The sequence below is a fragment of the Talpa europaea genome (genome assembly GCF_964194135.1).
Source record: "Talpa europaea genome assembly, chromosome: 10".
NCBI classification, from domain to species: domain Eukaryota; kingdom Metazoa; phylum Chordata; class Mammalia; order Eulipotyphla; family Talpidae; genus Talpa; species Talpa europaea.
The window spans coordinates 69,869,573-69,896,216 of NC_140077.1; the positions used below are offsets into that span (position 1 = coordinate 69,869,573).

General features: G+C 53.2%; 1 protein-coding gene across 1 annotated transcript in view; it reads left to right on the forward strand.

Moving 5' to 3' along the window:
* Window positions 1–26,644, forward strand: part of KCNH1 (potassium voltage-gated channel subfamily H member 1) — a gene marked incomplete at both ends in the record, with an annotated part of 143,959 nt that overhangs the window by 66,696 nt on the left and 50,619 nt on the right. The gene's annotated exons all lie outside the window — the stretch shown is intronic.

A 26,644-nucleotide genomic window follows, 5' to 3' on the forward strand; every position in this document is an offset into this window, starting at 1 on the left:
AGGGCCCTGGTGCAGGTTGCTGGCGAGTGGCAGTAGGCTTCTCCGAGGGTGGGCTGCCCACACGCCCGTCTCTGGGCCCTTCCGGCTCTCCTGTGACTGGCTGTCACCGACATCCAGAGCAAGGTGGACCCGCGTGTGGACCCAGCCAGGCGAGAATCTTAAGGTGACCCTGGCTTTCCTTCCTGTACCTGGCACAGCCACTCCCTGCGGCGCTTTGGGTTTACAGAAACACGAAGCAGGAAGCGCGGAGACGCCTCGTCCCCACGGCCTCCCTGTTACTGACCTCTGGCAGTAGTGGGTGCCCTTGTTGCCGCCAACGTTGTTGTGTTATCATGGCCAAGGTCCACGGTTCCCCATGGGGCCCATCCTGCTGTGTATGTTCTGTGGGTTTGGACAAGTAGATGATATGTCTCCACCAGCCGTGTCTCGGCGTCCTGGCTCTGAACATCCTGTGGGCTCTGCCTTGGCCCCCACCCCCCACCGGCCACTGGCGACCACTGATCTTCACTCAGCCCATAGTTTGGCCCTTTCTGGAAGACCACGCAGTCAGGATGGCAGTGCAGGCAGCCTTGTCTGGGTCGGCTTCTCCCCATTGGTGACTTGCACGTGAGATCCTCCGCTTCCTCTCCTGCCTCGCTGCCTCGTCTCTTTTCATTGCTGAGTAATGTTCCATGTGTGGCTGCACCGTGACATGGTGTCTGTGCAGTGGAGATGGCTTACAGAGCCGTGGCTGCACAGCATTGGCACCGAAGACCCCCAGGCTGAATGCCTCCCGCGTGGCCTGTGTGTCCCCTCCGTTCTTGTGTGTGGCCCTCGGCAGGCTGGAGAACGTGCTTGTGCACCCAGCACCTCACCCTTTGCCCAGCGTCCTCTGCATGTCTGCTGACACCCCACGACCGTCACCTTCACGACCAGAGAACAAGCCAGAGCTGTGGTGTCCCCGCAAGCATCTGGTGAAGAGGGACGTGCGGCTGACTGACCGGCGTGCTCCTCCCCGGGTGATGGCGCCTTCAGTGATGCTGGGGTGTCACTGTGCCCCCTGCCCGACAGTATTCTCTCCCTCTCTCCCGCGAGGGGGGTCCAGAGTAACTTTCCTCCTGTTCATCTCCTGCCTCACACAGGGCTGCACAGGTGACTCGTGTCTCCCCTCATGGAGGTTTGGAGGGGAAGCGCACCTCCAGGGCTGTCCAGACACAGAAGCCTGAATCAGAGCAGCCTGGTGTCTGGGGCCATGGGCAGGGATGGCTGAGGGAGATTTACAATGGCAGGAAGTTGATCTTGGGTGGCTTCCAGGAGGCAGTGATTTACAGCAGTGGAACTGTGACTCCAGAGCTGGAAAGAAGTGAAACTCGATGCTCAGAGACGATTTTAGAACCTTATGCTTTGGAGCAAAATAGACTCAGCTGATTCATCTCCTCCCGCCCCCTCCCCCCTCCCCCTCCCCCCAGACTCCCAGTTCAGGTCTCTCTTGATTCTCCACCAGCTGTTCTCAGTGCTTCTAGGTTGTTTCTTCTTGAAAGAAAACTTTTCGACTTAGGTGATAAGGGATGGGGACACAACTCCTCAGTTTGCAATCAGCCTAGGGGGCCCCGCATGTGGTGACCCCTCAAGGGATGTGAGAGGCACTCTGTGGAGTTAACTCATGGCTCACTGATAGGGAGCACGTAGCCTGGTTAGAGAATCCAGGAGTTCTTCCTGGAGGAGGTGACTGAGGCTAACAAGGGGTCCAGAGGGTGGTCTTGCAGGAAGAGAGGGTATGTGCAGGGGTGAGCTCTTAGGGACAAGCAAGGCATTTGTCCAAAGTGGAGTCAGTGATGTGGGTGCAGGGTGTTGAGAGAGGAAGCAAGTGATAAAGCACCCAGGGTCCTCAGGGAGGTGCCTCTTTATCATGTGGCAAAAAGTGGCAAAAAGAAGCCACTGGGGTGTCCGTAGGTGTGCGGCATGATCTGATTTCATTTTGCCAGTGCAGGGGTGGCGGTGGTGAGACTGAAGGGAATGGCAGGCTCCTCTCCCCCTTAGTCAGGCTGCCACCTCCGCAGCTAGCCTCAGGCGCGGCCCTAAATCAAGTCTGTGCGTGAGGGGCTCATTGTTTCTTTGGATTCCATGATGTGCCATGGCTCCCTCGTCTGTGCTTATGCCCACACGCCTCATCCTGCTCTACCTGGCGTGAGAGCCAGCGTGAAGCCGGCTGCCACCTTTGTTCTCTTCCCCAGGGCAGCCACATCTCCTCCAGTGCCTGCCGACATCCACACAGCTGGTCACTTTCCTCCAAACCCAAACGCCTGTTGGGATTTGGGTGTTACACTAGATCTAAAACCAGTTTGGGGAGAAGGCAGCCCCCGGACATTGACCAACCGTCTGTGGGGGCCGTCGCAGGCGCCCAGTGCTGGGGTCTCTGGGAGCTCTGCTGCCAGGCTCACACTGCCAGGGCCTTTGAGGATCCTGGGCCTCCATGAAATACTCAGTGTTTATGAGCTCCCGTTGTGCTGGAGTTTGTGTGGCATGCGTCCCTCCACCCCTTTCCTTTCCGTTTCTTGCATCCTAGTTTGTAAATGCCTTCTCTTGCAAATTAATAGTAAAACATTAGGTCTTTTTATTTTTTGAAATTCTGGTCCATCAATATTTGTCTTAAAATTGGAATATTTCGTCCACTTATTTGTATCATAATTGTTAACCTCCTCCATCTTGCTGATCGTTTTCTCTCTCTGATCCCTAACTCTGGCTTCCTGTATTCTTCTTTTCTAGCCTTTTGGTTTTTTTAATCACATATTTGTTTATTATCGCATTTAATTTCCTCTCTTAGCATTTTATTTTATCTTTCTTCTGTTCTTTCAATGCTTAGCCTGGAGATGACAACGGCAGTCCCACACGTTAAAAGCTATTGAAATGAGTACTTTTACCACTTTCACACAGCATAAGATCTTCACAGCAGTTGAATTCTACTTAACCTCCTCCTTGCCCTTTTTTCTATTTTTCTGACGCATCTCTGAGCCTCTGTTACCGTGTTTTGCTTAAAATTGCCAACACCCTCTTGCGTGTATCCACCCTGCTTCACGCCTCCCCTTAATTTCCTCTGGGATCAGGTTCTGCCGACCCACGGATCTCCTCAGCCTTTCTGTAGTGCACTTCTTTGGGTGACGAACTTTTTTATCATTTGTTTGAAAACGTCTTTATTTTGTCTTATTTTCTCCTTGTGTAAAATTATAGGTTTGCTTTATCTCCTAGCAGATTAACTCTGCTCTTGCTCCTGAGGAGACTCAAGATGCGGATCTATTGTTCTCCCGAACGTGATGTGTCTTTCTTCCTGCAGGTTCTTTTAAAATCTCCTGTAGTTTTCATTTTCTGCATGTTGACTATTAAGCACCTATGTGGATCGTTAGAGATCTGTCTTGCTTCATATTTGCTGAACTTCATGAATTTGTGGATTGATGACTTGGGTGATTTGGGGAAAAATCTTGACCTATTTCTTCACACAGCATATCTGTTCCATTTTCTCTCCTCTTTTTTACCAGGGGTCCAGTTATGTGAATGTGGGACTCTCTAAGTCTGCATATCTCTTCTGTTCTGTTCTTCATACTGTTTTCCATCTGTGACTCAGGCTGGCGAGTTTTATTGCGCTATTTCTAATTTGCTGTTGCCCTCTCTTGCTGGGCCAGCCCACTGGTGAGCCTCTCCAGTGATTTCTTAATTTTAGATTCAGTTTTCAACCCTAGAAGGCCCATTTGATTCCCTCCCTCCCTTTTGAAACAGGCTAATAGAGAGAGAATTAATGCCCTGGGAAGCCGCATTCCCTTTTCCGTCTCTTGAGTGTGCAGCACTGTGCCGTCTGTCTGTGGCTGGCCTGTTTCACTTGGCATAATCAGTGCCTCGTGTTTCATCCAAGTATAGCCTGTGTCTTCCTTTTGATGCCCGAATAACATTCTGTTGCATGGCTGGACCGCCTTTCTGCCCGTTTGCCTGTCCTTGGGAGCTGGCCATCGTGACAGTGCTGGGGGAGCAGGGTGGGGGGGTTCAGGTGTGCCTGCGTCCTCTCAAGTCCCCGCTCCACATGCTTTTGGCTATTCTGTGCCAGCAGTGAGATGGCTGGCTTACACAGGAATTCTGTGTTTAACTTTTTGGAAAACACTGGGCTGTTTGCCTCCGCGCCGGCACCGCGCCCCACCCCTCCCCGCCCACCGCCCACCGGTGATGCTCAGGAGTCCAATGTCTCTGCGTATGTCGTAGGCTCTGGTCCAGCCACCCGATGGGCGAGCAGGCATCCTAATGGTAATGAGGTGGCACTTGACTCCTTTTATAGGAAGTAGATTCTGATACCATTTCTTGGCTTTCTTCTTCCTTTTGTACCTAAATATAGTTGAGGCGGGACTCTGGAGGCAGAGGGAGGGCCTGAAGAGCCAGCCCATGCTGACGGGCTAGGCAGGACTCATATGTGCTGAGGAGACTTCCCGGCCAGGTTGCTCAGGCTTTCCCTTTGGGGGCTTCTTAGGAAGGTGCTGATGGGGTGTGACCAGAGGACCCACAAGGGCAGGAGCCTGATGTCTCACATGGGGCTGCAGAGGGGGAGTTCTTTGCTTTGAGCTTCATCTGTGGGGTGAGGCGGATGCCACTGAAAGATTAGCCAGTCAGTGGCTGCAAGTCATCCTGTCACTCATGTGACACTCAGTGACCTGGCACTAAGGGGTGGCTGGCGGGTGTGGGAGCTGCGGGGTGTCTCCTGGCCTTGCCCTGTGGGCAGGAGCCTGGCCCAGCATCCAGGGCTCAGTGAGCTTAGAAGGGATAGCGCTGGTGTCTTTAGCGAGAACCCTCCCCAAGGGCGTGTTGCTCCCCAGCGTACATCTGAGAGTCAGGGCTGCCTCTACAGCAGGGATGTCTTCATGCCCGTTGTTTTCAAAGTCACCTGTAAAAATTTAGATAAGGGCCTCACCTGTGGTGAGTGTTGAACGCAGCGCTGTGAAGCTGTCCACAACCTCTGCAGCGCAGGTTCGATTCCCAGCCAGCCAGGGAGATTCCCACATGGCATGGCAGACCACTCCTGCCTTGCCCGCTGCTCCCCTCAGCAGTATTTTCTGTCCATCTGCCTGTTCTGTTCCCCACACTGTCTCTGATAAATCCTCTCACCCTCCCTTGCCTCTGGCCTGTACCCCAGTTCTTGTATAAATAAAATAAATCTTAAAAAAAAAATTTAGATGACACAGGTGAAGAAATAAGAAGAAAAGATGGCCTGTACTGTCCCCTCAGTGTCACACTCTGGCCAGTGTTATTTCAGGGCAGTTTTTCTTGGCATAGAGGCGTCACTCTTCCCGGGTAGTCTGGGAGGTGGGCTATGACCTGGTGTTGTTCCAGGCCTCTGCTCACCTTAGCTTTCTTTGATGGTTCTTAGTGGCCACCGTGCAGACAGCGTGCAGTGCTCAAGTCTGCTGGAAACCCGTACCTCGGCCTCCTCACAGACGCGGCAGGCCTCGGACATGGCCGTCTGTTACCGTTTTCTTTGCCGGGGGCCCGTCGTCAGGCACACATGTCCCGCACGTGTTGCCATTGTTGTGTTTTGCAGACGAGACTCAATCCAACCTGTGCATCCTGTTCTTGGCCTTGCCCCGCCCGCCTCTCTGTGGTCCCATCTGGTGGCAGTTTCCTGCCACCGGAGAACACCCTGTAGTGTTTAGCTTGTGGGCTGATGACGAATTTGCTCCTGTTTTGTTTGTCTCTAAATACCTTTATTCCACTTTAATTCTTGAAAGATGTTTGCATTGGACATGGAACTCTAGATGGGAAATTATTCTTCTGGTTATTTGGGTATATTTTTCTATGACCATCTGACTTCTATTATTTCTTTAGGAGTTCAGCTCTCAGCCTAATTGCTGCTCCAGGATGGGAATTCTAGCAGTTTTCCTGTAGCTGCTTTTAAGATACTTTCTTTTCCTCCTTTTTTCTCTCTTCTTACCCTGTTTTTTCCTCTTTCCCCTCTTCCTCCTCCAGCCTTATTTTGACATACCTATGAACAATCACCATCAGTTGGGGGCCTTATGGATAAGAGATAATTGATGGTGGGATGATTTCCCCGAATCAATGTTTAATAAGTGCTGAGTCCTTTACACCCCTTATCTCCTGGACGCTAAAAGAATCTTAAGAATTTGGGGCACCATCACTCCATTTACAGATGGAGAAAGTAAAGCCCAGAGAATTTGCTTATTCACTCAAAATAATACTGCCGGTGGTGATGGACTTGGGTGGAGACTTGTCTGAGTCTAGAACACACTTTCAGCTTGTGAGCTCTGCCTCCTGCGGTGTAATGAGAGGTTGGGTCAGCATGGGAAGGCCCTGGATCATGGGGAATTGGAGAGTGGAGCCCTCGACGTTGCTTCTAAGGGATTTCCTGCTTGTTCCCGCCAGACCAGCTGACTCCATGCTGGGGTTTCTCTGTTTTGTCAAGTCCTGCACTTTCCCCAGCAAGACCGGAGTGGGGCCGTCCTAGAGGCCCATCCACCCCTGAACCCCCCGAGAACACACACCAAAGGAGCTTTGAGTTACTGTCTCGGATATTCCATGAGTGACCACGGTCAAGTGCACTGGGACTGGAGAGAAAATGCCGGGTCTGTTCTCTTCTGCCGCCCCAGGCCTGAACACGGGTGAGGGTAGTGACGAGTGAGATAGGGCCCGCACTTCAGGACAGAGAGGAAGAAAACAAGTCTGCAGAGAGTATGTTTTCATTTTAATTAAAACGCTGAACAACTGGTGGTATCGCCACTTGGCTGGGATTGGTAGCAGCTGTTGCGCGCGGGTATCTCCTGAGTCTAGGGGAGGATGCTGCAGGTCTGTGTTTAGTTCATTAAAATTTGCTTTTAATTGTTCTACCACCTTTTAAAGTTTAGAGGTGGCTCCCCCCTTCGACTCCAGAGGCGCTTTCCTCCTCCACACTCAGGTCACGGCTGCGTAGCTAAGTGTGCTTGTAGGGTAAGGAAAAAGTATCAGGCTTTTCTGCCCTCCCGCCATTAGGCTAGATGAGGGAACCTTGTGGTCCTGAATGCATGCCTGATGGCGGGCACCTGAAGTGGGTACACCTGGGCTGAGGGACTGAGTTTATAAGGGTGGCGTCATGGGGGTGCCAGCAGAAGCCAAGAACGAACGGAAGCTGAGAGAAGGAGAGAAGCAGAGAGAACGCCAGAGAGAGCCCAGATAGAGTGAAGATTTGCTGGAGCCTGAGGGGACTGCCAGCCTCCCGGCCTCCCAGCACCCCTGCCTGCCATATGCCTGGTAAATCTAAATAAAAGACCTGCAAAAAACCACTGAAGACTCTGACTCCTCCTTTACCCGGTCTGCTGGATGAGAAAACTGCTCTATGGTCTTCCTGCCCTTTACAATTGGCGTAAGTCGGCAAGATGATCCATGCAGATGGGTATGGAGCCCTCCGAAGACCTGGAAGGACTAAGAAGTAACAGACTGTGTTTGCCTGTGACGACATTGGAAGCATCATGGCGGCACAGGAGATGGACAAGGTCCGGAAGCTGCGGGACGAGACCTGGCATGGAGGAGACGCCTGAGAGGACCAGCCAACAACCCCTGAGGTAGCAGAATCGTTGGGGAAGAGAGGACCATGATTCAGAGCTCTCCAGTGCTGATGCAGGGAGAGGCCAACGGACTTGGACTAATGGACTTGGACTGACAATCCTGCCAGAAGGCAGAGGAACTTTGGCAAGTTAAGTTTTTGGGACCCTGGGGGAGGATGCTATTGTTTGTACACCCCAGGAGATGGGAATCTGGGGGTGGCCAGTAGGCCTTGATGGCCAAAAGCAGCCTGTGTGTGCCCAGCAGCTAGGCAGAGGAGAAAAGCCAACTGAGAATGCAAAAGCTGGTATTGATTCTGAGTTTGGGAAGCCCTGAGTGGCTGTTAAGCACTAAGTAAGCTGAGGAAGGCCAGTGAGTCTTGTAAAATCACCTGTGGGTGATGCCCTGCTTGTTGTAGAGTGAGGGTGAGGAGCTGAGGAACCCGTCCTTGGGGGACGGGCGGGGAATGTGGCTTGGGGTGGAGTCCAAGCCGAATGTAGAGTTTGTATCCATGGATCCCCGACCCATGTGCTTGTGCAGAGGGTTGGCCTGAGTGCAGGGGTCTGCGTGTCACATTGGTGGCTATGAAAGCCGAATGTTGGAGTGATCGCAGACAGAAACCCTGCGGGTTGGTGATTACCCCCAACAGTATAGAATCACCAATCCCAGAGTGAGTGCGTCCTGGGGGTGGATGCGGTGTGTGGCTTGTAACTGAGACAACAGCCAGAGAAGGCCAGGAAGCCTGACGGCTCCTGGTGTGTTACAGTAGATGCTGTGAGAGGTTTCCCTCCCTCGTATGAGCAGTGCCTTTGGCAGCAGATTTGGTGGCTCATCTGCTGATGCCAATAATTGTCTTTTGCCACTAGGTTGGGGCCCTGCCTGGACTTATTTGTGTTCTGTTGTATTTTATGTATTTTGTTGTTCTATTGTGATGTATCTTGTTTTTGTTGGCCATGGCTGCAGTGTTTTATTGCCAAGAGAAACGTATGTGACTTGTGTAGATTGTATGGCAGAAAACCCTGAGGGGGTAGACTGTAGGGAAAGGAAAAGTATCAGGCTTTTCTGCCCTCCCACCATTAGGCTAGATGAGGGAACCCTGTGGTCCTGAATGCATGCCTGATGGCAGGCACCTGAAGTGGGTACACCTGGGCTGAGAGACTGAGTTTATAAGGGTGGCATCATGGGGACGCCGGGTGGCATCATGGGGACGCCAGAAGAAGCCAAGAACGAACGGAAGCCGAGAGAAGAAGAGAAGCAGAGAGAACGCCAGAGAGCCCAGATAGAGTGAAGATTTGCTGGGGGCTGGAGGACTGCCAGCCTCCCGGCCTCCCAGCACCCCTGCCTGCCATATGCCTGGTAAATCTAAATAAAAGACCTGCAAAAAACCACTGAGGACTCTGACTCCTCCTTTACCCAGTCTGCTGGATCAGAAAACCTGCTCTGTGGTCTTCCTGCCCTTTAGAGTGCTCTGCACGCCTCCCTTTGCATGTCTCCTCCCCTCCAAGTGTCGCAACCCCCAGCACAGGCTTTGCAGGTGCTCCCGTTTGAATGTGGGTGTCCGGGGTGGGCTTGCCCCCGGGCCAGAAGGTACAGCAGCTCATTACCAAACTCGTGTTGGGTTCCGATGGCCCAGTGTGTGGGTGACCTTTACCTTGGGGGCCCCCTAGCTTAGTAGTGGCTTCTGCAGAACGACCCGGCTCCCCACCCCCGGCTTGCCCGCCACCACACGTGGCAGGGGGCCCACAGGCTGGGGAGCGCTGCTGGGGCGTTGGGAGCTAAGTCCCCTTGGGGAGAGTCCTGTGGTGACCTCCAACTTCGGGAGCTAAGTCCCCTCGGAGAGAGTCCTGTGGTGACCTCCGGCTTGGGGTCAGCTGCCCGTGTTCCAGGTATGGGTTAGGAGATCAGGCCCGCCTGAGAGCGGAGCTGCTATGAGACTGAAGACAGCCTGTCAGGAGTCTTCTGTGAGCCCCTTGTTGCTCATGAAAGGGGCCCGCTGCTTGTTAACCGGGGGTGGCGTGTCTCTGCACACGTACTGGCAACGAGTGTGTCTGCATCGTGCCTCTGGGCAGGGCGAGATGCTCCTGTGCAGTGACAGGAGACAGTCGAGGAGAGTCCCCATGGGCACCATCTCCACCTGCTTAAAATTCTTTTTATTTTTGTGGCTCCTTGTTATTTGTCAAATGTCTGTTATTTGTTCTGTGTGTTTCCTATTAAGCAGAGCCACTTGCATAGCCCATGTGGTTTTCGTTCCCAGTCATGGTGAGAGTTGAGGCGGGTGCTGGCCTCCTACAAGCTTGCCAGTGGGAGAGGCCTGTGTCTGCGGCCAGACCAGGGCTGGTGAGGGCGAGGGCAGCCAATGGAGTTGCAGGAGGTGCCACCCTCCTCAGCACCTGCGGAGGTGCTGTTGGAGGAACAGTCTTTTCTCCAGGACGCACGTGCCGAAGCAGTGCATGTAGATCTGCATGTGTTGGGACAAGCTGGCAGGTCCCTCAGCAACTCAGGGGAGAGATGGACCCTCATTTGGGGGAAGGAGCAGGGAAAGCAGTGAAAGGAAGAAGGCTGAGCAGTAGAAGCTGCTTTGCTTTTTATTTTTTAGTTATGTTCTTATGTAGCCACCGTCTTTGAATTGGATGTAAAAAATGAAGATTCGGTTTGAATAGGAAAAGCAGCAACCAGCAGCGCAATCCTCAGAGGAGAGAACAGAGCCTGGTAGATAATCTCATTGAAGATGTGTCCCGGGCTGTTTCTGTCTCCATCAACCAGAGAGTCCGAGGAAGCAGCCCCTGGAGCCATGAGCGGGCAGCCAAGGTTGTGCCTCATGGGTGCGGGGTGGGCAGGGATGCGCCTCCCCCGGAGAGTGACCCAAGGACCAGAAGTGCGCCCTGTGTGCTGGGCCTGTCAGCAGGGATAGTCTCCGGGGTCAGTGTTTCCGGCGGCTTCTGCGAGCAGTGTGGCTGGGATGGGATGCGAGGGTCCGCCAGCAGTGGGTGAGTGGGTTAAGGCTCCACGTCGCTCTCCTGACCAGGCTGGGTGCAGGGCTTCTCCCTGGGCTGCCCAGCACTGGTGTGGGGTGGGCATGGTAGTGATGGCCATCCAGATAGTCCTGGGTGTGGCCCGTGCCAGCCCATGGCTGCAGAGTCACTGGAGTCACTTGTTACTGCCCCACAGGGACCATGCAGGAAATCGGGCTCTGGGAAGCCCCCATGCGAGGCGGTGGGCTCAAGTCCAGAACCTTCTCCCCCCAGGGTCCTGGCTGCAGTGGCAGAGCATGTAGATGGCCTGCGACTCGGAAGTCCAGGGCTGGGGCACCTCTGCTCTGCTGGTGGGTGCCCCACTGTACCCCCTCACCTGGCAGCCCGCTGGGAAAATGGGTTCTTAGGCCCTTCCCCGCCCACCCGCCACATCTGCCCCTGAAGCTGGTGCTGTCATGGCTTCCTCCCACGGGTCTGCCTGGTATGAGAGGCCAGGCCATGTGGAGACATTCCGTGGGGACCGTCAAGGCCTGGCTTGGGCTCCAGACCCGTCTGTCTCCTCTCCCTGTCTGCCTGGAGCCTGGAAAACCTTGGAATCTTGGCCTGCTGGTGCCCTGGCTGTCCCCATGGCCCTGCGTGCTCCATGTTCCCCAATCCAGCAGTGCCCCGCCCACCAGCCCAAGTCACCCTGGGCCCACCTTCTCCCCACTCGCTCCCACCTCCCTCCCGACACACTGCATACTCTCTGGCTGTCATGGCCCTGTCTTACCATCCTGTTTGGACTCAGGAGGTTTGATTCCTGGAGGGAGGGAGCGGGAGGCGCCCAGAACCATTGCTCAGCAGCATCTGCCTTTCTCGAGGTCAGATTCCGAGTCCTGCTGTACCGCTTGGTGGAGCCGATGATGGGCATTGGCGTCCCCAGGGGCAGTGTGGGCCTCAGCCCTGCTGACAGGGGGTGAGGAGCATGAGCCTCCTCCCCTAGAACCTCCCGTAGGTGCCCTCATGCACCCTGGTGTTGGGCAAGTGGGTGTGGGCACAAGACGCTGGCAGGCTGGGGGCGCTGCTCTCTCAGATGGGGTTGGCAGTGCTGGGGTGGGGCTGGGCCGGAGGCGGGGTTGTTCCTCAGGAGCACCAGAGCTGATGGGTCGCCCAGGCTGGAGAGGATCCCTGCTGTGCTATGGTGTGGGGAGCCACCTGAGTGGGTGGGCACAGGGGTAAAGCTGGGAAGCTGGAGTGGTGCTGGGTTCCATTCAGGATGCCTTTAGAGTGTCTCAGACATCATTCCAGGTGGGCGTTGGCTCCCACCCTCCTGTCCAGTGGGACAGAGCCCGGGCTCAGAGTGCCTTCAGTGTCTCCTGCTGTCCCGGAACCGTGTCATCATGTTCCTACATGAGTCTCACTGGATATTTGTCATCACCATGGTTGGGCAGGGGCTCCTGGCACTCACAGTGCCACCCCCTGCCTGCTGCCCAGGCCCTGCCTCCATCCCGGCTCACCATCCCCTTGACTTCTCCCGGCTGCGTGAGGGAGGTGGTTTCCTGTTCTGCTAATGGGAAAACCAGGGCCCAGGAGGGGAAGTGATTTGCTTTTGCGGATTCCCGGGATGCAGCCACCTTTAGATGCCGCCTGGCCTGGCCACCGAGTCTGTGCTCCCTGCTCCAGGATCTCCCATGCCCCCTCTTCCCAGTCAGGTCCAGGGAAGACACTGGCCCAGGCTCAGCCGGTCCAGTCTTGGCCAGTGGGCCGCACTGCCTGCCCAATCTCCTTGGCAGGGCGTCAGGGTGACCTGAGGGGGCCAGCTGGCCCTTTGGAGGGGCACAGTTATTGTTCTCTATGGCTGCGAGGATGTGCTGGCCCCCTGGACCGCATGTGGGCAGCCTTGCCACCAGACCATGCCTCATGTTCCACTGCGTCCAGCCACGTCACTGGGTTGGGCCGCAGACATGGGCTCCATGGGCGCTCCCCTGAGGCGCCCTCCAGTCTGAGTGAGGCGCCGCTGTCACAGGCCAGATGGCTAAATCGAATAGGTCATCTTGCTGATGGCGGCCTGCGCCCGCAGGTCAGCAGGAAGCAGGCACTTGGTGGGGCTGAGCTGAGAGGCCCCCGGCAGCTGGATGCGCAGAGCACTTTCCTGTAATGCACAAAGGAAATCACAGGGATCTGGGGGGAGAGACACTCGGGAGCTTTAAAAATCAATCAGGCTGTCTGGAGAGAGCCCCTCACAGCGTCTGCCAGTGCAACGTGTGGGCGGGAACAGGGAATGTTGTCAGGTAGCCCAGCCGGGTGGAGTGGGTGGGCTCCCTCCCACACTGCATCCGCCTGTCCACTCTGTGGAGGGCCTGTGCAACCTTTGACCACCTGCCTGCTGTCTCCTGATGGGCTGTGAGGAGATGCTCTAGGTCACAGTCATGGTCACTTTGCTGGCTTTTCATCTTTGTTCCTCAACATACAGGCGAACCTTTAATCCAAGCAAACTGTGTAAACAGGCTGGTGTTGGTGACTCGGGGCAGGAGAGGTGGCGCTGGTAGGCTTGGAGCCCGTGCCCTGGAGTACCGCTAAGGCTGCTGGCCCATGTCAGGGCCTGTGGGGTGGCACCTGACTGGACAGCCTCCAGTGCCGGGCGTTTGTGCACATTCCAGCTGGGGCAGGCCCGCTCCTGACAGGAGAGGGAACTCACGGGCTGGCTTGGGTGTCTGAGTGGGGACAGGGTCGGTACTTGGTGTTGTTCATCTTTATTTCAGCATTTCTGTCCCAGTGCAAGACTCTGGGGCTTCAGGGTGTGTGCCCTGGGGTGGGTGGAGGCGTTGCCGACACACAAAGCCTTGGCTGCCCGTGGGTGACTTGGCTGCCCGTGGGGCCCCCCGGGGCCTGAGGAGCACTTACGAGGGCTGCAACAGCAGCTAGAATAGCAGTACATCATGTCCGGCAGTGACACCATCCCGTAAAAAAAGAAAAAAGCAGCAGAGCCCCTGGCCTTCCTCAGCTGGCACTGTCTGGTGTCTCTCCGCCCCTTCCCTGTTGCCACTGCAAGCAACCAGACAGCAGGCCGCCCCTTCCTCCACTAAACGGCTTCCAGTCCCCAAACGGGCAATGGCCCCCTTGTCATTCTGTTCTTCTCCAGTAAGAATCCGATTCTCTTCGTCCCCACAGCGCCCTGCTGAGCTGCACGCGTTAAACATAAGTATCCGTGTAAGGAGCTTGTAGCTGCAGCACTCTCGCAGAGCAGGTCCAGGCTCCGCTCCTGGATTCATCATTGTGGTCGCGTATAATGTCTTGGGGCAGCGCTCTCGAGTGTGTGACTTCTGAGTATCCTCCAGCAGGAAATGGATTTTCCAGGTGACGGCTCCCTGCAGTGGGGCCAGCTGGGTGCACAGCCCTCGGCCTGCCTAGTAGTGACCAAGATTTTGTTACTGTCCACATCCTTTCCTCTCTGTTACTTAGCTTGATTCTCAGATTTCTGGACTCCTGGACTGATTTTTCTAATTCTTGCCCGATGGGCTCTGTAGCTTTTCTTCACGGTGACAGGAAACTCATTTTGACATGCTCTTGGACGCCATGCCTGCCCCTGCCCCACACACATGTGTCCACTCAGCCACGCTCTGCGCCCGTCCTCACCTGCCACCAGGCTGGGCACGCTACTCCTGACTCCCTGGAGTCTTGGCCACTGGAGCTGAGTGGGAACTGCCTGGGGTGGGGGAGCTCAGGATGTTTCCCAGAAAGTTCTGCCTGAGTCACGGCCCAGCCCTGTGTTCTGTGACCCCCACCCCAACTCCCCTGCTCCCGCTGTGACCAGGCAGTGGATGGGGTAGGGGCCGGTGAAGGGGCGACACGCACTGTGACTGTGGAGAGGTGAGCGGCCCCGGGCGATGGCACTCCCACTCGGGCATTGTCTGCAGCCAGAGAGCTGAAGTGTTTGTACTGAGAAAGTGTCACCTCACATTAGGGCCCGGCTCAACGGGGCGTGGCCCGGCCTCCCACTCTGTCTGGGCATGACGGGCTGGTTCCTGTTGCCATTCCTGCTGAGGCTCCGTCGGGGGCAAGGATTCACGGCCTGGATGTGGCCTGGCGGTAGCCCTGTACTCAACCTCTTACGGCAGCGAGTCCCAGCACCTGACTCCAGCACAGCCGGTGGCTTGGACCGCGCCTTCCCGTCTGGCATCTGAGTGGCCCAGGCTGGGTAACTTGGGCACGTGTTACCCCATTGGTGCAAAGGAGCAACGTGAATCCCTCTCCCCTGTTTCAAGACATATCGTGAAGGTTTTGAAAGTTGTCCCAGGGGACACGCCTGGCTTCAGAGCTCCAGGGCCATGACAGCCTCTGCAGGCCCAGGTAACCTCTGACTCCCGGGCCCCGTCCCCCAAGTAGGAGCCGCACATCTGCCCTGCTCCCAGGTGGCAGCTGCATGTTGGAGAGCAGAAGCCTTGTCCAGCTCCCGACTTCACGGGGGACTCAGGTTATCCTGGGCTGGAGCTGCCCCTCTCAGAAGAAACCATTTCAGGGAGGACAGAGCGTATTTAATTCAAATTCCTAAAATAATGTGGCTTTGTTTGACACATTAACAAGGCCGCCACATTCAAGTGTCTTGGTTTAGTAATAAATACTCTGTCAGAACATCTTGGTGTTACTTTGTTGGAAGCTAAGGAACATGGAATAAATATAATAAAATGCTTCATATTCTTTAATTTGAAGGTCACTGATTAGTACTGCCTTCCATTAGTGTGAACTTCCCGTTAGAAATAATTTCACTGGCGAAACTCACCCTGGGTTGCCTATCTGTACACGGTGGGCTGGTGGGGTGAATGAAAGCTTGTGATGCCTGGTTCCAGTTGACTGTGGCCGGGAGTGTCTGAGGCTTGCAGTGACATGAAACTTCTGAAGCTTCAAATAACAAGCCTGGAGGTAGATGACATATGAAAAAAAAAATCCCAATTAATATGTCAAATATAGAGACCAAGGTCGGATGTGTTCACAGTGGTGAGGAAAGCATCAGGCTGAATAGCAGAACAGGGGAGTGGGAAATCCACTCAAGGGCAGTCAGTCAGCAAGAACACACACAACCTTCTCATAATGAACAACACCAACTGATTTTCCCGCTAGTTTTGTCTTTTTTTTCTGACCCTTTGTTCGGTTTCCCTGTATTCCTCTTGTAAGTGAAACCATCCAGCAGTTTTCTGTCTCCTTCTGGCGTATTTCACTGAGCACCATCCCTTCCAGCTCCATCCCTGTTGCTGTGAATGGCACGAGTTTACCTTTTTTAATAACTGCGTAGTATTCCTAGAGGGCAGATTATAGATCTGAGATGTACCGCAGGGATGGGGAGAGAGAGGAGCCAGAATGGAAGGGGAGAGCACAAGGTGCCATGGTGACATTCACGGGTGCCATGGTGATGGGAGGTTTATGCCGGGTACACCGGAGGGGAGAAATCACATAGCATACAAAAATGAACAATGATGTAAGAAAACATTAAAAATTAAATAAAAAATACTGTGAGCATGCAGGAACAGGAAAAAGCTAAGTGAAATGCTAATGAGAAATTGAAAATGTGGGCTATTCATGGCTGAATGAGAAGACTGGCAAATCACCCCAAAAAGAAACCCTAAAACTGGAAAATTTAGCAAAATAAAAATTTAACTGTCTAGAAACTGAGCAGAGTTATACTGCAATCTGAGAAACAGTAAGAATAGGACGAATATTCCATTAGTATGAATTTCCTGTTAGAAATAGTTTCATTTAGTGGCCACGCCCCAGACTGCTACACAGAGACTAGGAACAGTGGCAGCTGTGCTGCGTCATTCAGGCTGCCTCCTGCAGCCATTGGCCAGGCTCTGCCTTAATTCTGGCAGGACAAGACAGGCTCTGAGTCCCAGCAGATGTGCTGCCAGATGCAGGGGTTCACTTGATCTGTGCATTAATCTCAGTGTTGGGGTGAATGGGGACCAGTGTCTCTAGGAGACTGATGTTGCAAGACCATGACTAGGGCAAGCAGGTACCTGTCTGAGGTATAGCAGAGACCGAAGATGGTCCAAACACATCCTCCTCTGGGAAACCTTGAGACTGTTTGCACACGTAGGGGACACTGGCAGGCAGCACACTAGGCCAACCAAGGTGGCTCCACTCCGGTGCAGCCTCTGCCAACGCACAGCTCCCGCGCAGCACGGAGACCTTGGGCTTGTTCAGTCACTCCTCTGTCCTGTCATCAGTGGCCTGCCAGGGGTGAGCCCTGAAAGCTCAGGCTTAAAATTCACAAACAAGAATAATAATGGTTGCAAAAGAACAACCCAGCAGAGATATCACGGCCACACACCGTGCCAGTCCCCGGAGGAGCACCAACAGCAGCCTCGGGGCCAGCAACCAGGGCTACTGTGACACACTGGCTGTAATATCCAGTGTTCAACAAATACACAGAGGCACACCAGGAATAGAAAAGTAGGGCCCCTCGCGGGGAAGAAGCTGCCAAAAACCACCCCTTAGTGCCCTCAGGTATTGGGGTTAGGAGACCAAGACTTCAAAGAAGTCGTAAACATGTTCAAAGGCCTAAGTAAAATTCTAATAATTGAAGGAGAGAACGACGACCATGACTCAACAATAAAGAGCTGGGATTTTAAAACAGAATTATTTCAAATTCACAACGTTGAATAGTACAATAACTGAAAAACTGAAAAGTTCATGCAGGAGATTTAAGGTGGAACAGAAGATTTAAGGTGGAAGGCAAGACTTTGAGGATAGATCAATATAAGTGATCTAACTGAATAACACAGAGGGAAAGTAAACAGAGCAAAAGACAAAGTGAAAGTTGTGGACTGCGAGAGAAAGTGGCTGGTGGCCTCATCAACACGATGGAAAGCTGACTTCCCAGTGAAAGGCCTCTTTAAAGTGCTCAGATTAAAGACAAAGCCAAGATTCCATTCAACCGAATGTCCTATACCCATCACAACTGTCCTTTGGAGATGGGAGTAAAACAAAGACCTTCCCAGTACACAGAGGCTGGGAGAATTGCCCGCTAGAGACATGCCTTGTGAGACATGCGATCAAGTCCCCCAGGATAAAAGGAAATGACATTAATTTAACCAGAATCCCTAGGAGGAAAAGGTTATCAGAGATGGTAAATATGTGGGTTAGTTAAAAAAAAAAAAAAAGCCTTTAAAATATTTATCACTTGAGGGCCTCCCCTGGTGGCGCAGCAGTTGAGCGCAGGGCTGCGAAGCTGCCCGCAGCCTCTGCAGTGGCGGTTCGATCCCCAGCCACCAGTGAGGGTCCCACATGGCGCGACAGACCTCTCTTGTCTTGCCTGCTGCTCCCCTCAGCAGTGTATTTCATCAGTCTGCTTGTTCTGTTCCCCGCTCTGGTGAATTCTCTCACCCTCACGTGCTTCTGACTGTACCCAGTGCTTGTATAAATAAATAAATAAATCTTTAAAAAAAATATTTATCACTTGTTCCAAATTCCTTAAAAGACTGAATGTGTAAAGCACTACTTACAGTCATGTGCTTGTATAATATAAAGATGTAATATATCTATATATGCCAAAAATAGAACAGACTCTTCTAAAAATGGAGCAAGGGGGACACATCAAAATTCTATCTATAAGACTAATAATACTCTGATCACAAAGACAAAGAGAGAAGAAATGCAGTGTCTCATGTGACTGCCAACATGAAACTCCTGATCAAAACATGAGCAAACCAAATCTGGCAACATATAAAAGGAATTCCTCACCGAGGGATTTATCCTAGGAATGCATAGTTATTTTAACATCCTGGTATTCGTGTAATACACCATGTTTAACAGAATAAAAGACAAAAGCTACACAGACATCTTGGTAATGCAGGTAAATCATTCAATAAAATCCAACACCCATCCATGATCAAGACTCCGACATTCTGGAATAGAAAAGAATTTGATAAAGAACATCTAAATCACGTAGAGCAAAAATCAAACATGCTGAAGAACTGGAGGGTTTATCTCTATGTTTTGCCAAAAGGAGAGGGAGGGAGGCAGGGAAGGAGGGAGGCACTTGATTGTAGAGAAAGAAGTGTAACTGTTTGTTAGCAGATGAAATGATTCTGCATGTAGAATATTCCAAGGCACCTAGAAATTACCAAAAACTAATAAACACAAAGTCAATATATACAGGAATCAGTTCTATTCCTGTATACCAGTAGCAGAAGACTTACACAATGAAATGAAGTAAACAATTCTGTTTACAACAGCATTCAAAAGACAAAAGCTGGATGACTTACACGAACTGATGTCAAGATGTATTATGAGGCCATGCTAATCAAGAAAGTAAGGAATTAGCAGAGGGATACACACAGATAAATGGGACAGTTTGGAGAGTCAAGAAGTAAACCTTGACATTTATTTTCAACAACAGTGCTAAAAATATTGATTCAGGATAGCCTTTTCCACATGGTGCTGAGACAATCAGGTATTCTAATCCCTTGCTCATGTTATATATCACGTCACGTCACGTCACGTCACATCATATCAATATCATATCATATCACTGGGAATTAACTCCTCATGAATCCAGATCTAAATAGAAGAGCTAGAACTGTACAAGTTATAGGAGAAAGAAGAAATAGGAGGAAGCCTTTATTATCTTAGTCTAGGCAAATCATCCTTAGCTATAACTTCAAAAGCATAATACAGAGAAGAAAAATGGACAAAAATGTGACTTCATCAACATTGGCTAAAATTGTGTCTCAGAAGGCACCATTAGGAAAGCAGCAATCCAAGACAGACTGAGAGAAAGTACATGCTATCGTATATCCATTAAAGCCCTTTTATCTAGAATATTCAATACATCGAACTCTGGCAGTTCCATCAAAATCAATCCATTGAAAATGGGCAAAAGAGCTAAAGGGCTTTCACCACAGAAGATGCACAAATGACTCAAACCTGACTAAAGACTGTTCACATCACTAATCATGAGGGAAATGCAAGTTATAACGAGAATGAGATATGCTTGCTCACCCCTGTAATAAGACACGGTCAGGTGCTGATGACGAGGTGATGGAGCAGTGCCCACGTTTTGCACAGGGATGTAAAAATAGGCAATTTTTAAACAGGTAAGTGCAGACTGGCCGGCCAGCCGCAAAGCCCTACTCCCAGCTCGGGCATGTGGAGCACCTGTCCATGCACAGGTAAACAGCACGTGCTCACATTGCTCTTCATAACAAGACACCTGTACACTACCTCATGCACCCTGGGAATGGTCAGCGTCCCGGGGTGCTGGGCACCAGGCCACCATGCATGGTGGGCGCATACCTGTGCATTCGCTGTGAGGGTTGAACGGCACACTCATCCAACAGGCCTTTCCCGGGCCGGTTCTGGGGACACGACAGACTCACCCTGGGGAGAGCGACGGACCCTCTCGGGGAATAATGCAGCAACAGGTGCAAGAAGAATTAGGTAGAACATGAACACAAGCTTTTGAACTTAACTCACTCTTAGAAATATTCACTTGGAAATAATTCAAAGGCAGAAAAACCCATGTGTCTGGAATATTCTCTGTAGCATTGTTGCTAAATATGTAGCTGGAAACAACCTACGAGTCTCATAATAGTGTGCTGGTTACCACATCATTTGGACGAAGCACGATAGTTTTCTTTAAAAATAGCTGCACAGACTGACATGGATAAATATGTGCAGGGTTTTCGTAACTAAAGAAAACAGGCTTGGAAGCTGTATGTCTGTGACAGTGAGATGGTGTGAGGTGACATGGGCTGGGTCTGCACTGGGGTTGGAGTGGGAGCATGTTGACTGTGGTGAGGAAGCTATGGCGGCCTTTCCACCTTTTTAGCAATTTCGTTACTCCTGCTGTAAAGTTTTCAGAATAAATACGGCACTTGAGAAAAACTTGACAAATGATATTGGAGATGTTGAAACTTGAATAGAAAAGAACAGACGGGCAGATGGAGTTTCATCTCCTGAGGTTCAGTAGATAGGATTTGGTGGTTGATCAGGCCATTGGCTCAAGACAGAGAAAAGAATCTCTGTTGACAGAGGATTCTGTCTCAGAGGATGTGGTCCTGTTCATAGAAGCAGCAGGACCATGGAGGTGACCAGTCCTCTCTTACCTGGTCTGTGTATGATCTGAAGTGGATGCCTTCGCCTCACCTCCTCCCATTGGGGGGGTGCGGCGTTTGAAGCACACGGGGGGATGTGCAAAGCTCAGAAAGAAACTGGGCGAGATGTGTGGTGGGACCTTGGGCGGAAGGACAGATGCAGGAGCCTCATGTGTGGGCGGGGTAACAGGGCATCATCGTGAATGGACGGCAGATGAGGAGGATGAGAGATGCAGGAGCCTGGGCTCCAGCCTGAGGTGGGGAGTTGGGAGCCGCAGGGGCGCCTGGGCTGAAGGCCCAGCCCGTGGGCACTATAATGCCTGCAGCCCTGCTTCACATCCACCACCCTTTGGGCAGCGGCACCTTCTCCAGACTCAGCCCTGTTTCCTTCCTTCTGTGACTGGAGTGATTGGCGTCCGCACAGTAATTTTCTGCTGCAGTGAAAAAGGAATTTGAAAAATCAGTTTCTCATTTTCCTGTCTCTTCCAGTGACTGTCTTCATCAGAAAACAAGCCAGCTGGCCAATTTTGACAGCTTCTTTGTCACAAAGCAGGGTTTTCTCTTTTCTTTTCTCCCAGGGCATAAATAAGCCTTTTTAGGAGTAACATTAAGGCAAGTAAAATGAAGATTTTGGTCCAGATGGGGCTGGACCAAAGATTAAGACTACTAGTCTGGAGTAGGGGGCTGGGGGGGTAGGCACAGTCCACAGTGACAGAAGCCACAGGAAACAGGCCACGGGGGATGCATCTTCCAGGCCACCTTTCGGCCGCCCTGGCCTTTGCCCTGGGGGCCCCCAGCACTGTCCCACGTGTGACCTGTCATGGGAACTCGGTGGTGTTTGGGGAGAAGAACAGGGAGCAAACCCTACTTTAAGAGGGCAGGGCATGGGCTAACACCAATGAGGTCACAGGGTGGCGCCTGGAGAGCCCCTGGTCTCTTCTGCCCTTTTCGTGGCCCTGCAGGTGACTTGCTGCTGCCCCATCACCACTCCTTATCCGGACACCTCAGGCTGGGTGGTCTGGACCCAATACCCCCTCCCCTGCTTCTAGCTGGGACTTTGTAAAGCTCCTTAAAGTTATAAAATAATATTTACTAGAAAATAACTGCAGATAATATGAAGATGTGTGCATGCCCAATGGCTCTCTCTCCAGGAGAGAATGCCCTGGCTGTAGCGCTGGTGACTTCCTGAGGCACAGGTGCTCCTCATGGCAGCCGTTGCCCGTGAAGGGGCTGCTGAGCCGCTCGGGAAGGACGCAGACACTGCCCCACACTCTGGCTGTCCCGATGGTTAAGCCACAGCCTTGAGAGCCTGCGGTCTGGATCAGAAAATGATGTGTTTCCAGTGCTTAACACCTCTGCTTTTAATAAAATGCATTTGGTTTTACAGTTATGTAATTTCATTTTAATAGTAGTTGTGTTGAAAAACCAGCTCTCAAAATTCATGAAAATCTGACCAATTCTCACATGAGCTGGTTCAAGCACACGACGCTCTGAGTAGGATGCAGTTGGTGGAGAACGAATACTGGAGATCAGAAGTCACTGAGGTCGAGGAGATGACAAAAAAAAACTGGATATTCAGACCTGCAGGCTAAAGCTAAGAGACTACTTCGATGACAATTAAACTATTTAATGCTGCTTTTAGTAAAGCAGAAAGACTAAAAATATGAGATAAGCGTTGAACGTAAGAGAGTAAAAATTACTGATTAAATTCTCAACAAGTAGAAGGAAGATGGTAAAGATGAAAACAGACATTGGAGAAATGTGAAAAAAAAAAAAATGACAAAAGTCAAAGCAGCCCTGTCGAGTGTTGGCTCCTGTGAGGAGACTCGTCAAACTGACATTACTTTGTTGCGATTATTCAGAAAAGGCACAAACAAAACCATAAGCATAAGGCATTCCTACAGATAGCATAGGGATTTGGAGAAGAGTAAATTAAGAACTTGTTTGAAAATTGACATAAATTATTAAAATTCCTTGGTGGGGGCATCTAAAATCGACTCAGTAAAGAACTGTGGAAGACCTGCACGGCCGTATTGCTGCCAGCACTTGAGGTGGTCGTTAATAACTTCTAATGAAAGAAACCATCAGCACCAGCTGGCTTTCAAAATACTGTGGTGCCAGGATGCAGGAACAGGTGAGGAAGATGTGGGGACAGACACAGGGGGACACTGCTCTGCACTGGAAGAGATGGAGTCTTGCCTTCGTGACCGCGCGGTGGGCTGCGGGGGCTCAGACCAAGCGAAGTCGGCCGTGGGAGACAGACGCCGATGACTTCACTTCTAAGAGGGGTACAGAGAAATAAAGCAAAGGAACAGACAAAACTTAAGCCACAGCAAACCCTGGAAATCTCACTGGGAGCGTTGAGGCTGTCAGATGGGCAGGATGGGGTTGGGGGCAAAGGGAGAGGACCCATGGGCTGTGGTGGCAGACTGTGGGGGCCTTGGTGGTGGGGGCAACAGACCTCCGAAGGGGTGTAAGCCTGTATCCTGGAATCAAAAAGCGTTGTATCAGTCTGTTCCACCCCAATAAAATGCAAGGCAGTGAGTAAGGACCCGCCCAGGGTACCCCCTATTATCCCCCCGTTGAGCAGCAGGGGGCACTCTGCAAGGGCACAGCAGGGTGCTGAGACCTGGCACCAGCTGCAGCCTCCCTCATAGGTCTGTTTTTATTCTTTTTTTTTAAAAAAAAAAAGATTGATTTATTCATGCATATAAGATCTTGGGTACAGGCCAGAGGTGTGGGGAGTGAGAGGATTCACCAGAGAGAGAGTTGTGAGCAAAATAGGCAGATCTACTGATATACACTGCTGAGGGGAGCAGTGGGGAGACAGGAGAGGTCTGCTGCACCATGTGGGTCACTCTGACGGGGGATCGAACTCGTGCTTCAGTGGCTGCTGATAGCTCCATAATGCTGCATCTTAAACCCCTGTGCCATGAGGGAGACCTGAGTTTTTGTTCTTGTTCCTGCATCTGTGTGGCTTGAGGATCTTTTCCTCACAGACCTTTGATTCCAGGTCTGAAGCAGGTCTCACATGTCAGGCTCACCTTCCGCCTTTGGGAGCCTCCGTCTTCCCGGTCCATGGGCTCAGGGCGTCTTCGTCCCTTGCTCTCTTGTCTTGCTGCTGCCCAGGCCCGTAGCTGGTGTGGTGGCTCTGCACATGGGGTGTATGGCTTGGCAGCAGCTGGAATGCTCTCAGACTCCAGGCAGAAGAGCAGGCATCTTGCGTGTGGCTGGTTTGCGGGGCACCAGCCACATCATCGCTGAGATCACAGCAGAGTCGCTGGGCAGCCTGTCCTGCTGGGTCCTGCTGCCCTGGGCCTGTGGCATGCATGGACTTGCATGGGCGGGGAGCCGGCCAGTCCTGCTGTCCTGGGCCCTGACCTGGTGCCTCTGGGCCAGGGAAGACATGCTGGAGGCGGCAAGGGAGCCCCGTGGACTCGATACTCGGATTCTGAGGCAAAGCAAAGGGATGATCTGCTTGGGCAGAGGCCGTCAGGGGAGAGCGTCAAGGCACGCTCTGGGAGCCTGCCCAGGGCCTGAGTCTGGGCCCGGCCTGTGTGAGCGCCCCCCCGGCTGACCCCAAGGAGCTCATGGCGTCATCTTTTTCACTTTACATATAAAAATCATGTAACAACATTAAAGATATTTATCATAATAAAATAGTTCCCTGCATGTCCCCTGGCCCAGGGACCGGCAGACAGTGGTGAGCTGCTTCGGCTCCTCCTGTTCTTGGTGGGCCCGCAGCTGAGGGGCTGACGTCTTACGTTGTGGAGGAGAGCCCGGGCAGAAGCAGATGCCTGGGGACATGGGTTTCAGGCCCGGCACTAAGACCTTAGTGGGACCTGGCGGTGCTCACGCACTCCGTGTCCTCTGTGGCTGCTCTGGGGGTGACTTGACTTGCGGGGACAGAGTGTCTGGCCTGCATGCAGGACACGTCCTGAGTGCCCTCCTCAAAGAGTGCCTGCCACCCCCCGCCCCAGCCCTGAGCACAGACATCACTGACAAAGCTTCCCTCACTGTGCCCCGTCATCTTTTTGTGTAGACTTGAAGGATGGTGCATTCAGGGGGAGCAGGAGCGTGGGGTAGAGCGGAAGTGTGGGGTGCGGGGCCAGAGGGGAGAGGCGGGTGGTCATGTCAAATGCTGGCCAGCAGATCTCAGGGGGTCCTGGTTTTCCTGGGCGAGCAGACCGGAATGTGGAGAGGAGGCTGCAGCGTGAAGGGTATTCCCTGTGCACATTAAGGTTCTCCCGCTGCACCCTGTGGGTCTCAAAGGGGGGGTGGGGGTGGGGGTGAGGACCCGAGGGCCCCTCCCCTGAGCTCCAGGATGGGAGTGGAGCCTGGGAGAAGCTGGTGTTGGGAGGAGCCCCCCTCAACTAGAGCAGGGGCTCAGCGGCCACAGTCCACCACAGCTGGGCTGTGCAGTCGCGGGTTTCTCTGCCTGGCACGAGGGTCTCCGAGGGCTCAGAGGGGAGCAGCTGAGGGGAGCAGGACCGTCACTTAGCAAAGGGAGGCTGCCGGCCCCTGGGATCAAGCATACCCTCAGAACTTGCTGGGAGCTGTCGTCAAAAAGACGCCTTTGCCTCCCAGATGTCTCCTGTCCGGGCTGTGGGGCAGTGGACTTCCCGTGTCCCACACAGACCCCCTAGGGGCCACTGCACATCGCCTGTTGGGCCACACCGCCTGAGGACTTTCGCAGCCTTTACTGCATGAGCAGCACAGGCGGCCGGAGGCCCTGAAGGAGGAAGACCAGAGGTGAGCCCCCGGCTGGCCCTTTGGTCCAGCGCTGTCCATTTACTGGTGCTGTCAGACAGCAGAGGGTTCTGTTGTCAACGTCACACATACAGAACATGTGCTTGTCTCTCCCAGGACAGAATTGGACTCAGCAGCACCGGCTGGGTGGCCACTTATCTCGTGCTTGTGATGAGGGTGTGCAGCAGGAGGGTGTGTGTGCTCGGGTGTGCGCTGTGAGTTGGGAGGGCCGAGGGGCTGCTGTGATGAGCATCCCCAAGGGTGGTGCAGTCTCTTTCCCTCGATCGCCGTGGGCCCAGAATGGGGCAGGGGTGTTCCCCAGGGCCTTGCGGGGACCTCCAAGCCATTGGCCCTCCAAGCCAATGACTCCATGCTCGACACCTGGCCTCAGGGTCACATCAGCCAGCTGGAAGGTGTCAGGGGCTCTTGGTGAGGGAGAGGCACATGGAACACGCGTGCTGACTGCTGCCGCCATGGTCAGGGCCCCCAACCCGTGTGGAGAACAAGCCCCGGGGACTGGCCCTGTTGCCCACCCAGGCTTCTCCTAAGGAGGCCCCTTTTCCTCTGAGGTGTCCCCTGACTCGGGGACCACACAGGGGTGCAGCATGTTCAGAGCAGGGAAGCATCATCTGTCCTCTGCTCTGGCAGGGGGAGCAGCCAAGTCAGAGTCAGAGTCGTGCGTCCTGGGGTTGCGCAGGGCAGGCAGGACACGTGGAGATGCCCTTGGTGCCTGGGATTCGGCAGTCTTGTGGGGAAGTGGGGCGCAAGGCCTGAGGGGTACGTCTGTGCTGCACTTGGTCCCCCGGGAGGGCAGCCACCCTCGAGAGAGGGGAGTGGGCCCTTGGGTCCTCCTGCCCATCGTTGTGACAGGTTCCTGTCTTTTCCCAATTCACAGACAAGTCAGTGGCTCACTGGGCCCTGCCCTGGTGTTCCGTCCTCACCCATGCGCTGGTCCTGGGGATGCTGGAGCTGTCCAGTGACCTCTGGACACCAGCCAGAGGGTGCGGCAGCGGGGGCACCCCAGCACCCAGCCACCATGGGAGGTGCCAGCATGCCCAGCATGGGTGAAGGGGGGCGCATAATGGCGCAGGGGGCTCCAGGGGGGTGCAGGGAGTACAGTGGGGCACAAGGGGGTGCAGAAGGGCACAGAAGGGTGCAAGGCTTGGGAGGTTTGGGGGTGCAGAAGGCCACAGAAGGGTGCAGGGGGGTTTAGGGGGCTTAGAGGACACAGGGGGATGCAGGGGGTGTGGGGGGGGCTGCTGAGGGAGGTGCAGGGGTGCACTTCCCTGATAGGGCAGAGGCTCAGCCCCT